Source organism: Hyla sarda, unplaced genomic scaffold, assembly GCF_029499605.1.
Source record: "Hyla sarda isolate aHylSar1 unplaced genomic scaffold, aHylSar1.hap1 scaffold_826, whole genome shotgun sequence".
NCBI lineage: Eukaryota > Metazoa > Chordata > Amphibia > Anura > Hylidae > Hyla > Hyla sarda.
Genome location: NW_026610853.1, coordinates 19,373 through 34,710, shown reverse-complemented (window position 1 = coordinate 34,710; position 15,338 = coordinate 19,373). Strand labels below are relative to the sequence as shown.

The window sequence follows — 15,338 nt, the reverse complement described above, 5'->3', positions numbered from 1 at the left end:
GGCCTAATGTGGGGGGACTATGCTGCCAACCTAATGTGGGGGGACTATACTGCCAAACTAATGTAGGGAGACTATACTGCCAACCTAATGTGGGGGGGACTATACTGCCAACCTAATGTGGGGGGACTATACTGCCAACCTAATGTGGGGGGACTATACTGCCAACCTAATGTGTGGGGACTATACTGCCAGCCTAATGTGGGGGAAAATAAGATATATGCAAGATAAGATATATGCAGTGTGCATAGGAATTTGTTCATATATATATATATATATATATATATATATATATATATATACATATATATATATATATATTTTTTTTTTTTACTATAGTCCGGTCCTCCAAGGAGACAAGTGCAGTAAGTACTGAGTGACAGTGAGACAGATAAATAGATATAGTGCAGTGCGTTTTTTCCCTCTTTTTTTTTGCTCGTCAACCTCGGTAGCGGTGCCCCGCGAAAAATTTTTTTTACGAGGTGTGCCACGACCCGAAAAAGGTTGGGAAACACTGCACTAACCTTACACACACGCTGTGAGTACACAGCGTGTGAGCTGCGGGGACGAGATCCACTAAAGGCCGGCGCGATGACGTCACATCATCGCGCCGGCGCCTGGAGGACCCGTCCCTGCGGCCTGCATACTGTAAGTAAGGGTATGCTCAGGGTCCAGGGGATTATGGAAACAGGATATGCGCCACTGTTAGGAGGAGGGGGGTCAGAGAAAAGGGAATATTTAATGAGGGTCTGCAGCAGGGACGTGCACACATAGGAGTGAAAGGGGGCTGGAGCCCCTGCCCTTTTCCTCACCTGCCCCTCTAGTGCCCTCACAAAAGGAGGTGCAGACTCAGGCTGACAAGTGAAGTAAAAAGGATCCATTGCTGGAGATTTGTATGTGGTTTAATGGAGGGTGCTGTGCCCTCCCTGCAGCAAGGGGGCGCCACTCACCCTGTCATTATCTGCCATTTCTTTGCTTCTCTCCACACGGAGGAGACAGGAGCAGAGGAGGCAGAGGGAGGCAAATGGAGGCCCCGCCCACAACATGTCCGGCCACAAACCAGTCTAAGCAGCCCTTACTGTAAGTAACTGTAAATATATGTGAGTGATTGTATGTCAGTGTGTGTGTATATATATATATATATATATATATATATATATATATATATATACACACATATATGTGTGTGTGTCTATCTCTATGTATGTGCAGAGAGGGATGGATGGGGCCTTACTGTAAGTAACTGTAAATATATGTGAGTGATTGTATGTCAGTGTGTGTATATGTATATATGTGAGTGATTGTATGTCAGTGTGTGTATATGTATATATGTGAGTGATTGTATGTCAGTGTGTGTGTGTATATATGTGAGTGATTGTATGTCAGTGTGTATGTATATATGTGAGTGATTGTATGTCAGTGTGTGTGTATATGTATATATGTGAGTGATTGTATGTCAGTGTGTATGTATATATGTGAGTGATTGTATGTCAGTGTGTGTGTGTATATATGTGAGTGATTGTATGTCAGTGTGTGTGTGTATGTATATATGTGAGTGATTGTATGTCAGTGTGTGTATATGTATATATGTGAGTGATTGTATGTCAGTGTGTGTGTGTGTATATATGTGAGTGATTGTATGTCAGTGTGTGTATATGTATATATGTGAGTGATTGTATGTCAGTGTGTGTGTGTATATATGTGAGTGATTGTATGTCAGTGTGTGTGTGTGTATATATGTGAGTGATTGTATGTCAGTGTGTGTGTGTGTGTATATATGTGAGTGATTGTATGTCAGTGTGTGTGTGTGTATATATGTGAGTGATTGTATGTCAGTGTGTGTATGTATATATGTGAGTGATTGCATGTCAGTGTGAGTATATGTATATATGTGAGTGATTGTATGTCAGTGTGTGTGTGTGTATATATGTGAGTGATTGTATGTCAGTGTGTGTGTGTTTATGTATATATGTGGGTGATTGTATGTCAGTGTGTGTATATGTATATATGTGAGTGATTGTATGTCAGTGTGTGTATATGTATATATGTGAGTGATTGTATGTCAGTGTGTGTGTGTGTATATATGGGAGTGATTGTATGTCAGTGTGTGTGTGTGTATATATGTGAGTGATTGTATGTCAGTGTGTGTATGTATATATGTGAGTGATTGTATGTCAGTGTGTATATGTATATATGTGAGTGATTGTATGTCAGTGTGTGTGTGTGTGTATATATGTGAGTGATTGTATGTCAGTGTGTGTGTGTGTGTATATATGTGAGTGATTGTATGTGTGTGTGTGTGTATGTATATATGTGAGTGATTGTATGTCAGTGTGTGTATGTATATATGTGGGTGATTGTATGTCAGTGTGTGTATATGTATATATGTGAGTGATTGTATGTCAGTGTGTATATGTATATATGTGAGTGATTGTATGTCAGTGTGTGTATATGTATATATGTGAGTGATTGTATGTCAGTGTGTGTATATGTATATATGTGAGTGATTGTATGTCAGTGTGTGTGTGTATATATGTGAGTGATTGTATGTCAGTGTGTATGTATATATGTGAGTGATTGCATGTCAGTGTGAGTATATGTATATATGTGAGTGATTGTATGTCAGTGTGTGTATATGTATATATGTGGGTGATTGTATGTCAGTGTGTGTATATGTATATATGTGAGTGATTGTATGTCAGTGTGTGTGTGTGTATATATGTGAGTGATTGTATGTCAGTGTGTGTGTGTATATGTATATATGTGAGTGATTGTATGTCAGTGTGTGTGTATATGTATATATGTGAGTGATTGTATGTCAGTGTGTGTATATGTATATATGTGAGTGATTGTATGTCAGTGTGTGTGTATGTATGTATGTGAGTGATTGTATGTCAGTGTGTGTGTATATGTATATATGTGAGTGATTGTATGTCAGTGTGTGTATGTATATATGTGAGTGATTGTATGTCAGTGTGTGTGTATATGTATATATGTGAGTGATTGTATGTCAGTGTGTGTGTATATATGTGAGTGATTGTATGTCAGTGTGTGTGTATATATGTGAGTGATTGTATGTCAGTGTGTGTATGTATATATGTGAGTGATTGTATGTCAGTGTGTGTATGTATATATGTGAGTGATTGTATGTCAGTGTGTGTGTGTATGTATATATGTGAGTGATTGTATGTCAGTGTGTGTGTGTATATATGTGAGTGATTGTATGTCAGTGTGTGTATGTATATATGTGAGTGATTGTATGTCAGTGTGTGTATGTATATATGTGAGTGATTGTATGTCAGTGTGTGTGTATATGTATATATGTGAGTGATTGTATGTCAGTGTGTGTGTATATATGTGAGTGATTGTATGTCAGTGTGTGTGTATATATGTGAGTGATTGTATGTCAGTGTGTGTGTATATATGTGAGTGATTGTATGTCAGTGTGTGTATGTATATATGTGAGTGATTGTATGTCAGTGTGTGTATGTATATATGTGAGTGATTGTATGTCAGTGTGTGTGTGTATGTATATATGTGAGTGATTGTATGTCAGTGTGTGTGTGTATATATGTGAGTCATTGTATGTCAGTGTGTGTATGTATATATGTGAGTGATTGTATGTCAGTGTGTGTATGTATATATGTGAGTGATTGTATGTCAGTGTGTGTGTATATGTATATATGTGAGTGATTGTATGTCAGTGTGTGTGTATATATGTGAGTGATTGTATGTCAGTGTGTGTGTATATATGTGAGTGATTGTATGTCAGTGTGTGTGTATATATGTGAGTGATTGTATGTCAGTGTGTGTATGTATATATGTGAGTGATTGTATGTCAGTGTGTGTATGTATATATGTGAGTGATTGTATGTCAGTGTGTGTGTGTATGTATATATGTGAGCAAGTGAATCTATGTGTATATGTATGTATGTGTATGTATGTATATATGTGTGTATGTATGTGTATATGTGTGTATGTATGTGTGTCAGGGATGTGGAAATCCTATAGCCCGACGCCCGGGACAAGTAGTTTTGGGCGCCGGGCAGGTGAATTGTTTATAGATTTAGCCCTGTATCGGGCAGGGACAGACAGACTTCCCCCCCTTATTTTTCTTTAATGTCGGTGTGAGGCGCAGGAGCCGATGGAAGTCTACACCTCACACCGGCGCTCAGAGTGTATGGAGGGGGCGGCGGCCTCCAGCTGACTGCAGAGCCCCCTTATCTCCCCTCCCGGAGGATGGACGGAGCTCAGAAGACACAGCAGGGGGAGAGAGAGGATGTAGACAGCTCCGTGCACAGCTCCATCCCCCGCACACAGCTCTATCCCTCCCCCTCCCCCTGTCTCCACAGGACCTAATCCAACACGGGGAGGTTGCTTGTTTGCACGGGGAAAACACAGAGCAGGGGGGGAGGGGGAGGACGGAAATCTGACCTCACACCGGCCGGGACTACAGCTCTGATGTCCACTCATGGCGGCTCAGGTGAGGAGACCGAGAATACAGGCGGCGGCGGCAGGAAGGGTGGTTGTATATGTAGGGTGTGAGTGTATGTGTGATGTGTGTATGTAATGTATGATGGGGGGCAGGTGAATGTATGATGTATATGATATATGATATGTATGATATATATGATATGTATATGTATATGATGTATATGATATATATGTATGGTGTATATCAGTGTTTCCCAACCAGGGTGCCTCCAGCTGTTGCAAAACTACAACTCCCAGCATGCCCTGGGCATGCTGGGAGTTATAGTTTTGCAACAGCTGGAGGCACCCTGGTTGGGAAACACTGGTGGATATGAATGGTGTGAGTGTATGTGTGTATGATGTCTATGTGTGATGTGTATGTAATGTATGATGTGTGTATAATGTCTAAGTGTGATGTGTGTGTATGTGATGTATGATGTGGGGGGGCAGCGGCAGGTGTATGTATGATGTGTGCATATGTATGGTGTGAGTGTATGTGTGAGTGTATGTAATGTATGATGTTGGGGGGGGGGGCAGTGGCGGGTGTGTGTGTGGCGGGTGTAGGAGCGGACTGTCACGTCGAGCCATCTAATTTTATTTATTTTTAGTGGCACCCGCACTAAATTGCACCCCCAGAATCCCCCAGCTGCAGAGCCATAGGCTGCATCAGGGCATGCTGGGTGTTGTAGTTACTAATTGCAATTCCCAGTATTCCTTGACACATCCTATGGCTCTGCAGCTGACACAAACCAAAACTACAACTCCCAGCATGTCCCCCAATAACCTTAACTGTACTATACAGTGCAACATGCTGCAACACCCACAGAACCATAGGCTGTATCAGGGCATGCTGGGAGTTGTAGTTATCTAGTAACTAAATGCAACTTCCAGCATTTTCTGACACAAAATGCAGCACATAAACTGGAGAAGCAGAACCCCCCTCCCCCCCCAGTAACACATAAGTCCCTATTGAGACTGAAAAATAGTGATTAAAATATTTTATAAAGTGCGTATACATGTGAATAAGCCCCTTTCCTAATAAAAGTTTCCAATTTTCTTTAAATAAAAATAATGTACAAAAATAAACATAAGTGGTATCGCTACATGTGGAAATGTCCAGACTATTAAAATATAATGTTAATTAAACCGTACAGTGAACGGTGTAAATGTAAAGAATAGTCCAGAATTGCTAATTTTTGGTCACTTCATATGAGAAATGTTTTATAAGGTGATCAAAAAGTTACATCTAGACTTTTCTGGGCTTGTCTGGGGTGTAAGAGGAGCTACAGCTCTCCCTCCGCTAATAGCCTGGCATGCTGCGATCACCTATTAACCCATTAGATCACCGCTGTCAGCAGTGTCTAAAGGGATCTTATATCCATCCCTGGTGGTCTAGTGGGGGGGGATCAGACTATTTTGGTTGAAATTATTTCATCAACCAGGACAAGTAGATTTTCTTGAGGGACAAGTAGATTGTGTTCCGCTTTAGTCCCTTGGACAAGTAGTTTTTTTTTCAATTTCCACACCACTGTGTGTGTATGTATATATGTGTGTATGTGTGTGTATGTATGTATATATGTGTGTGTATGTATGTGTGTGTATGTATGTATATATGTGTGTATGTATGTGTATGTATGTATATATGTGTGTATGTGTGTGTATGTATGTATATATGTGTGTATGTATGTGTGTGTATGTATATATGTGTGTATGTGTGTGTATGTATATGTATGTATATATGTATGTGTGTGTATGTATATATGTGTGTATGTATGTGTGTGTGTGTATATGTATGTGTGTGTATGTATATATGTGTGTGTGTATGTATGTATATATGTATGTATGTATATGTGTGTGTATGTGTGTGTATGTATATATGTGTGTGTGTATATATGTGTGTATGTATGTGTGTGTATATATATATGTGAGCAAGTGAATCTGTCTGTGTATGTGTATGTATGTGTATGTATGTATGTATGTGTATGTATGTATATATATATGTGTGTGTATGTATATATGTGTGTGTGTGTATATATATATATATATATATATATATATATGAGCAAGTAAATCTATGTATGTGTGTGTATATCTGTGAGTGATTGTATGTGTGTACCTGTATGTATGATGTGCCTATTGGCTATATCTTTTAGTATATATTCCATGTTGTATGTATGTGTCAGTGTCTCTATGTATGTGTGTATAATACCTATGTACTGTATGTGTGTATATTACCTATGTACTGTATGTGTGTATATTACCTATGCACTGTATGTGTGTATATTACCTATGTACTGTATGTGTGTATATTACCTATGTACTGTATGTGTGTATATTACCTATGTACTGTATGTGTGTATATGACCTATGCACTGTATGTGTGTATATTACCTATGTACTGTATGTGTGTATATTACCTATGTACTGTATGTGTGTATATTACCTATGTACTGTATGTGTGTATATTACCTATGTACTGTATGTGTGTATATTACCTATGTACTGTATGTGTGTATATTACCTATGTACTGTATGTGTGTATATTACCTATGCACTGTATGTGTGTATATTACCTATGCACTGTATGTGTGTATATTACCTATGCACTGTATGTGTGTATATTACCTATGCACTGTATGTGTGTATATTACCTATGCACTGTATGTGTGTATATTACCTATGCACTGTATGTGTGTATATTACCTATGTACTGTATGTGTGTATATTACCTATGCACTGTATGTGTGTATATTACCTATGTACTGTATGTGTGTATATTACCTATGCACTGTATGTGTGTATATTACCTATGCACTGTATGTGTGTATATTACCTATGCACTGTATGTGTGTATATTACCTATGCACTGTATGTGTGTATATTACCTATGCACTGTATGTGTGTATATTACCTATGCACTGTATGTGTGTATATTACCTATGGACTGTATGTGTGTATATTACCTATGTACTGTATGTGTGTATATTACCTATGCACTGTATGTGTGTATATTACCTATGCACTGTATGTGTGTATATTACCTATGCACTGTATGTGTGTATATTACCTATGTACTGTATGTGTGTATATTACCTATGCACTGTATGTGTATATTACCTATGCACTGTATGTGTGTATATTACCTATGTACTGTATGTGTGTATATTACCTATGTACTGTATGTGTGTATATTACCTATGTACTGTATGTGTGTATATTACCTATGCACTGTATGTGTGTATATTACCTATGCACTGTATGTGTGTATATTACCTATGCACTGTGTGTGTGTATATTACCTATGCACTGTGTGTGTGTATATTACCTATGCACTGTATGTGTGTATATTACCTATGTACTGTATGTGTGTATATTACCTATGTACTGTATGTGTGTATATTACCTATGCACTGTATGTGTGTATATTACCTATGCACTGTATGTGTGTATATTACCTATGCACTGTATGTGTGTATATTACCTATGTACTGTATGTGTGTATATTACCTATGCACTGTATGTGTGTATATTACCTATGTACTGTATGTGTGTATATTACCTATGTACTGTATGTGTGTATATTACCTATGCACTGTATGTGTGTATATTACCTATGTACTGTATGTGTGTATATTACCTATGCACTGTATGTGTGTATATTACCTATGTACTGTATGTGTGTATATTACCTATGTACTGTATGTGTGTATATTACCTATGTACTGTATGTGCCTTTATGTTATGTGCTTGTATTTATTGTATGAAGCACATTATTAGGGAATTAATAGAGGAATGTAAGCACAGTATATAGGGAATTTATGGGAGCACAGCATATATTTCATTATATTGGAACATTATATTTTTATGTATGCTGGCACTGTGTGTAGATCCTTAGGGTGCGTTCACGTGTGCCTATTTTTGCTGCAGATTTTGCTTCTCATTGACAATGGGAAGAGAAATCTGCTAAAGCAAATCTGCAGCAGATCTGCAGCAGAAAATACGCACGTGTGAATGCACCCTTAGTGGTGGCACAGTATAGTTAAATATTAGTGGCACAGTATATAGTTCATTAATGTTGGCACAGTATATAGGGAATTAATAGATGAATGGTGGCACAGTATATAGTTCATTAATGGTGGCACAGTATATAGGGAATTAATAGATGAATGGTGGCACAGTATATAGGGAATTAATAGATGAATGGTGGCACAGTATATAGTTCATTAATAGTGGCACAGTATATAGTTCATTAATAGTGGCAAAGTATATAGGGAATTAATAGATGAATGGTGGCACAGTATATAGGGAATTAATAGATGAATGGTGGCACAGTATATAGTTCATTAATAGTGGCACAGTATATAGTTCATTAATAGTGGCACAGTATATAGGGAATTAATAGATGAATGGTGGCACAGTATATAGTTCATTAATAGTGGCACAGTATATAGGGAATTAATAGATGAATGGTGGCACAGTATATAGTTCATTAATGGTGACATAGTATATAGGGAATTAATAGATGAATGGTGGCACAGTATATAGGGAATTATTAGATGAATGGTGGCACAGTATATAGGGAATTAATAGATGAATGGTGGCACAGTATATAGTTCATTAATGGTGGCACAGTATATAGGGAATTAATAGATGAATGGTGGCACAGTATATAGTTCATTAATAGTGGCACAGTATATAGGGAATTAATAGGGGCACAGTATATAGGGAATTTATAGATGAATGGTGGCACAGTATATAGTTCATTAATGGTGGCACAGTATATAGGGAATTAATAGATGAATGGTGGCACATTATATAGGGAATTAATAGATGAATGGTGGCACAGTATATAGTTCATTAATGGTGGCACAGTATATAGGGAATTAATAGATGAATGGTGGCACAGTATATAGGGAATTAAGGGGAGGTACGGTATATAATTAAAGGGAAACTGACAGGCTGTTTACTCGCACTAAACCCAATACACTAGGTTACAGTGCAGTATACAAAAATTGGTCTTTCCATTTTCTAGGTATTGCCCCACATTGCTAGTATGCGAAGTCAGTCTTGTGCGCAATGGAGGCGGAGCTTCCCTGCCTCCATCCTGTATGCTGTGCTATGCCTCGCCATCTTTGTATATTTATAATTATGTTTTTTTGCCAACTTTAGTATATTGTAGACTGTAAGCATATATTAGTGTGGTGTCCATCTCTTCAGTGTAAGAACCAGAGCTGTGTGGAGATTCCTGCGTAAGGTGGGTGATTGGTGATGGGTGCTGGGTGATGGGTGCTGGGTGATTGGTGCTGGGTGATTGGTGCTGGGTGATTGGGGATGGGTGATGAGTGCTGGGTGATTGGGGATGGGTGATGGGTGATTGGTGCTGGGTGATTGGTGCTGGGTGATTGGTGATGGGTGCTGGGTGATTGGTGCTAGGTGATTGGGGATGGGTGATGGGTGCTGGGTGATTGGTGCTGGGTGATTGGTGCTGGGTGATTGGTGATGGGTGCTGGGTGATTGGTGCTAGGTGATTGGGGATGGGTGATGGGTGCTGGGTGATTGGGGATGGGTGATTGGGGATGGGTAATGGGTGATTGGTGATGGGTGCTGGGTTCTGTCATATAGAGCTCAGGTGGGGGCATATAGGGGGAGATTTATTAAAACCTTTGCAGAGGAAAATCCTTCCGCAAAACGATCTGATTGGTTGCTATGGGCGACTGCACCGCTCTTTCTCTGCACAGGTTTGATAAATCTCCTCTATAATACAGTATATTATAGGGCAGCTGTCATATCTTTTCTGTAAATAAGACTGACAGCACAGCCAAAGTGTATATACACATGGCAGACCTTCATAGAAACTGTTCTTGACTCGATTTTACAAAAACACCAACTTTTATGGGGGCTAAGAATGTCGAGAAAGCCTGGCGGGAGGCCACTGTGTCCCTGGGCCGCAGCACATCTGCCCATTAAGTCTGGCAGACGTTTTTTAAATTATGAAAAGTGCCCTCTTTTTTACTTGAGCCCCTGCCCTCCAAAATGTCTGTGCATGTCCCTGGTCTGCAGGGCAAAGCACAGGGGGCATTATATGTGAAGAGCACATGACAGGGGGCCCCCTGTCCTGTGCCCTTCACATATAATGCCCCCTGTGCTGTGCCCCTCACATAATGCCCCCTGTCCTGTGCCCTTCACATATAATTTATATGTGTGGCACAGCACAGGGGGCATTATGTGAGGGGCACAACACAGGGGACATTATATGTGAGGGGCACAGCACAGGGGGCATTATATGTGAGGGGCACAGGACAGGGGGGCATTATATCATATAATGTCCCCTGTGCTGTGCCCCTCACCTAATGCCCCCTGTGCTGTGCCACACATATAAATTATATGTGTGGGGCACACAGCACAGGGTGCATTATATGTGTGGGGCACAGCACAGGGGGGCATTATATGATATAATGCCCCCCTGTGCTGTGCCCCTCACATATAATGCCCCCTGTGCTGTGCCCCTCACATATAATGCCCCCTGTGCTGTGCCCCTCACATATAATGCCCCTTGTGCTGTGCCACACATATAAATTATATGTGTGGGGCACAGCACAGGGGGCATTATATGTGTGGGGCACAGCACAGGGGGACATTATATGATATAATGCCCCCTGTTATGTACCCCACACTTATAATGCCCCCTGTGCTGTGCCCCTCACATATATTGCCCCCTGTGCTGTTCCCCTCACATATATTGCCCCCTGTGCTGTTCCCCTCACATATATTGCCCCCTGTGCTGTGCTCCTCACATATAATGCCCCCTGAGTGGACAGGACATGGGGCTTTATATGTGAAGGGCACAGCACAGGGGGCATTATATGTGAGGGGCGCATGATAAGGGCATTATATGTGCGGGACGCATGATGGGGGCTTTATATATGAGGGGCGCATGATGGATGCATTATATGTGAGGGGCAAAGAATGGGGGCATTATATGTGAAGGGCACAGCACAGGGGGCATTAAATGTGTGGGGCACATGACAGGAGCATTCTATGTGAGGGGCACAGCACAGAGGGCATTATTATGTGGGGGAACAGGACAGGTCATATTATATGTAGGGGCACAAGATGGGGCATTATTACTATATGTGAAGGCACAGAGTGTTTTGCCTTTCAGAAGTATAGTGTATATTGTGAGGAATTTCTGGGGTGGTACGTTTTTTAGGGGCCACAATACATTACGGTATTTTACTCAGAGGGTAGTTACAGCACAGCAAGTTATATTCAGAGAATGCACTGTGTGGTAGTATTAGATTTAGAGGGCACAGTGTGTGTTAGTATTATATTCAGTGGGTACAGTGTGTGATAGTATTATATTTAGAGGGTGCAGCGTGTGATAGTATTATATTCAGAGGGTGCAGTGTTTGGTAGTATTAAATTTAGAGGGCACAGTGTGTGGTAGTATTATATTCAGAGGGTACAGTGTATGGTGGTATTATATTCAGAGGGTACAGTGTGTTGTCTATTCAGGGGGTACAGTATGTCAGAATTATATTAGGAGGGTGTGTGACAGTATTATATTCAAAGAATACAGTGTTTGGCAGTATTATAATAATTATTGTTTTCATATAGAGGATCAGAATGCATTGGCATAGTGAGGAGACGTCTGGGCATCAAGTTCTGCAGAGAGAAGATTTAGCTGGAACAAATCCTGGCGGTATGTACCATCTGAATTAGATAAGGAAAGACTATAGAGAAGACGTCACCTGTAATCACTGATATCATTGTGTATTCTCCTCACTATAGAGAAGACGTCACCTGTAATCACTGATCTCTATATTGAGGAGAATACACAATGATATCAGTGATTACAGGTGACGTCTTCTCTATAATGAGGAGAATACACAATGATAAGACGTCACCTGTAGTCACTGATATCACTGCGTATTCTCCTCACTATAGAGCCTTAGCACTTTCCCATTCTGTGGCAATTGGTATATATGATTATTTTTCTGACATATGAGCACGGCCTAAGAGTCTTAAACAAGGTTAGGACTGTATGATACATTTAATAATATTGTAAGTTCCGTAATCTTCTGTCCACCAACACAAAATACTCTAATAGCGCCCCTCCCGAGACTCGACTCTGGACCCGCCCCTGCTCCCAGCATGCCCTGACAGCCGAAGGCTGAGAGTTGTAGTTTTGCAACAGGTGGGCAGCCACAGGGGATCGGTGTTGCAGTATGTCAATCTAGGGCCATGGTGTCTGATCTTGAACTGGCAGCAGGAGCCATGACCACTTTAAATCAATGGCTGCTGGGACGTATGACTAGTGACATCCTTCGTTCCAGACCGCAACGTCAGGGACGTCACTCGTCAGACGTCCCGGCGGCCAGCGCTGCTCATTGAGCCTACCGGAGTAGCATTGATCTATGTAAGAAACCTATGGGCCGAGGCTGTTGGGGCCACCAAATTATATTACTTATACAGAATGTCTGGTTAGGAGAAACAAATATAACGCACCCACAGGGAGTGGCGCCATTTTAATAAAATTTGTCAAAAACCTTAAATAACAGTCATACAGAATATATTAGAAAGCTTTTTTGATTTTCAGCCAATCAGAGAGCAGCACTACTGAAATAGAACTCCCAGGAGGTAACAGTGTGTCAAACATGTGATGTCATAACCATTGTCCACCAAAGAGCAGCACTGAGCAGAAATAACACTGCTCCTGTTCATTTTCCATCAGTGAGGGGCCGGTGCTGGACACTGTGTAGGGACGCGGGAATGCAAAGTCATACACATGACTGTGACTGGTAAGTGTTACATTGTTGTGTCCAAAAGATCTTTAGTGCAGTTCCATGTGTATTTCTATGATAAACATGTAAATAATCTATCTTTTTTTTCTTATCTTAGATGCACTATCTCCAGGACATGGAGTAGCATTTCCGGACCTACAGCAAGACGTTGGATGAAGGCATAGCCCCAGAAATAACACTGGTCCTGTTCATCAGTGAGGGGCCGGTGCTGGACACTGTGTAGGGACACGGGAATGCAAAGTCATGCACATGACTGTGACTGGTAAGTGTTACATTGTTTTGTCCAAAAGGTCTTTATTGCAGTTCCATGTGTATTTTTATGATAAACATGTAAATAATCTATCTTTTTTGTCCCCTATCTTAGATGCACTATTTCCAGGACATGGAGTAGCATTTCGGGACCTACAGCAAGACGTTGGATGAAGGCACAGGCCTAGGAATCATGCACATACACAGAAACATTTGCCCAAATTATAGAGGTAACCTCCTTTAGTATGCCCAGAGGAAGGGCCATACAGTAGCCATGGATTCCCTACAGGTTTCCTCCCCTCTGGAGGTTTTTCCTGTCCTGAGTATTAGTTACTGTACGCTCTTTGTGAGTGATGGGAGGTTACAAAAAATCCCCTACACAAACATTTTAATAAATAATAAATAAAGTTCCCCTTTTTTTAAACTGTTCTTTGACTTGTTCGACTCATTTATTTATTTCTGTGTGTGAAAATAGAGTTAGCAAAACATGGATGACCAAAGCTGCTCTCCTGCACGATCTGCATAATGTGGTGCAGAGAGAGGCAACTGGTGCTGGGTGGTGCAGTTTATGAGGCAAACGTAGAACACCCAGCAAGTTCCATGCACACGCCTTTTTCTGATGAATGGGACTCATGCAGGGAACTTGCTAGGGGTCATACGGTTGCAAAGGATCAACTTTTGGGTACATGAACTGTCCCTTAAAGGGGTACTCCGCCTCTAGATATCTTATCCCCTATGTAAAGGATAGGGGATAAGATGTCTGATCAAGGGGATCCTGCTGCTGGGACCCCAGCAATCTCCATGCAGCAACCAAAATTCTAAATAGTATGTTTAGATCACTGGTTCCTGTGATGGGATTCGTGACATCATGCCACACCTTCTTGTGACATCACACCACCTCCCATAGACATAAATGGAAAGGGCGTGGCGGGAGGTCACGACCCGCACCACGAGAACCCAGAGTTCTTAATATATTATTTGGAACGCCGGGTGCTGCATGAAGATTGCGGGGGTCCCAGTGATCAGTCATCTTTTGTCCTATCCTTAAGGTAGGGGATAAGATATCTAGGGGCGGAGTACCACTTTAAGGAATTAGAGAGTGTAGGCATGCCTTACAAGCAGGTAGAAAAAGAACAGCTGGGAGAAATGACAGGACACGAAGCAATATTTGGCTGGGACCGATTTTGGGTGTGTTCTGGCCAATTAAAGGAGAACTATGGCAAAAATTAACTTATCCCCTATCCATGGGTTATGGGATAAGTAGCTGATCGTGGGGGGTCCCCCTGCAATACCTGGGATGAGACCCGTCGCTCAGTGAGAAGCGCTCGCTGCAGACGTCAAATCTCAATTTCCCTGGACCCCCCCCCCTTCCTTCATGTCCACCACAGACGCCCCCAGACTGCTGTTTCTTACAGAGTTTTATGCCCAGAAATGGTTGGCTACTCACTTTGTCAGTAGATTCTCATCCTAAATATGAAGACAATCGGGGAAATGTACCTGTGGAGAGGAAATGTTGTCCAGTTGCTCTTAGCAACCAATCAGATCACTTCTTTTATTTTTCAGAGGTCTTCTCAAGAATGAAAGAAGTAATCTGATTGGTTGCTATGGGCAACATGATGAAAACATATTTTTTTTCTTTAACAACTACAGTACTACAACTCCCAATGTAGTGTGTCTTTTCAACCTGTGCCTCCTCCAACCCTGACCCTTAGGGGGGCACAGACTGACCACACTGGGGGTTGTAGTACTTTCATTTTTACAGTTCCCCTATAACTCTGCAGCTTCGGTAGAAGTATGAGGCTCAGCCTTAGAGTC

General features: G+C 41.0%; 1 long non-coding RNA gene across 2 annotated transcripts; it reads left to right on the top strand.

Moving 5' to 3' along the window:
• Nucleotides 1-599: 599 nt before the first annotated feature.
• On the top strand, nt 600-13,950 carry LOC130347225 (uncharacterized). Of its 2 annotated transcripts, XR_008885194.1 has the most exons (6): nt 600-1,077; nt 12,088-12,172; nt 13,070-13,110; nt 13,205-13,271; nt 13,372-13,536; nt 13,639-13,950. It is a non-coding gene; the product is annotated as an uncharacterized LOC130347225 (long non-coding RNA). The 2 variants fall into 2 exon arrangements; XR_008885195.1 differs by lacking the exon at nt 13,070-13,110.
• The last annotated feature ends 1,388 nt before the right edge of the window (nt 13,951-15,338 follow it).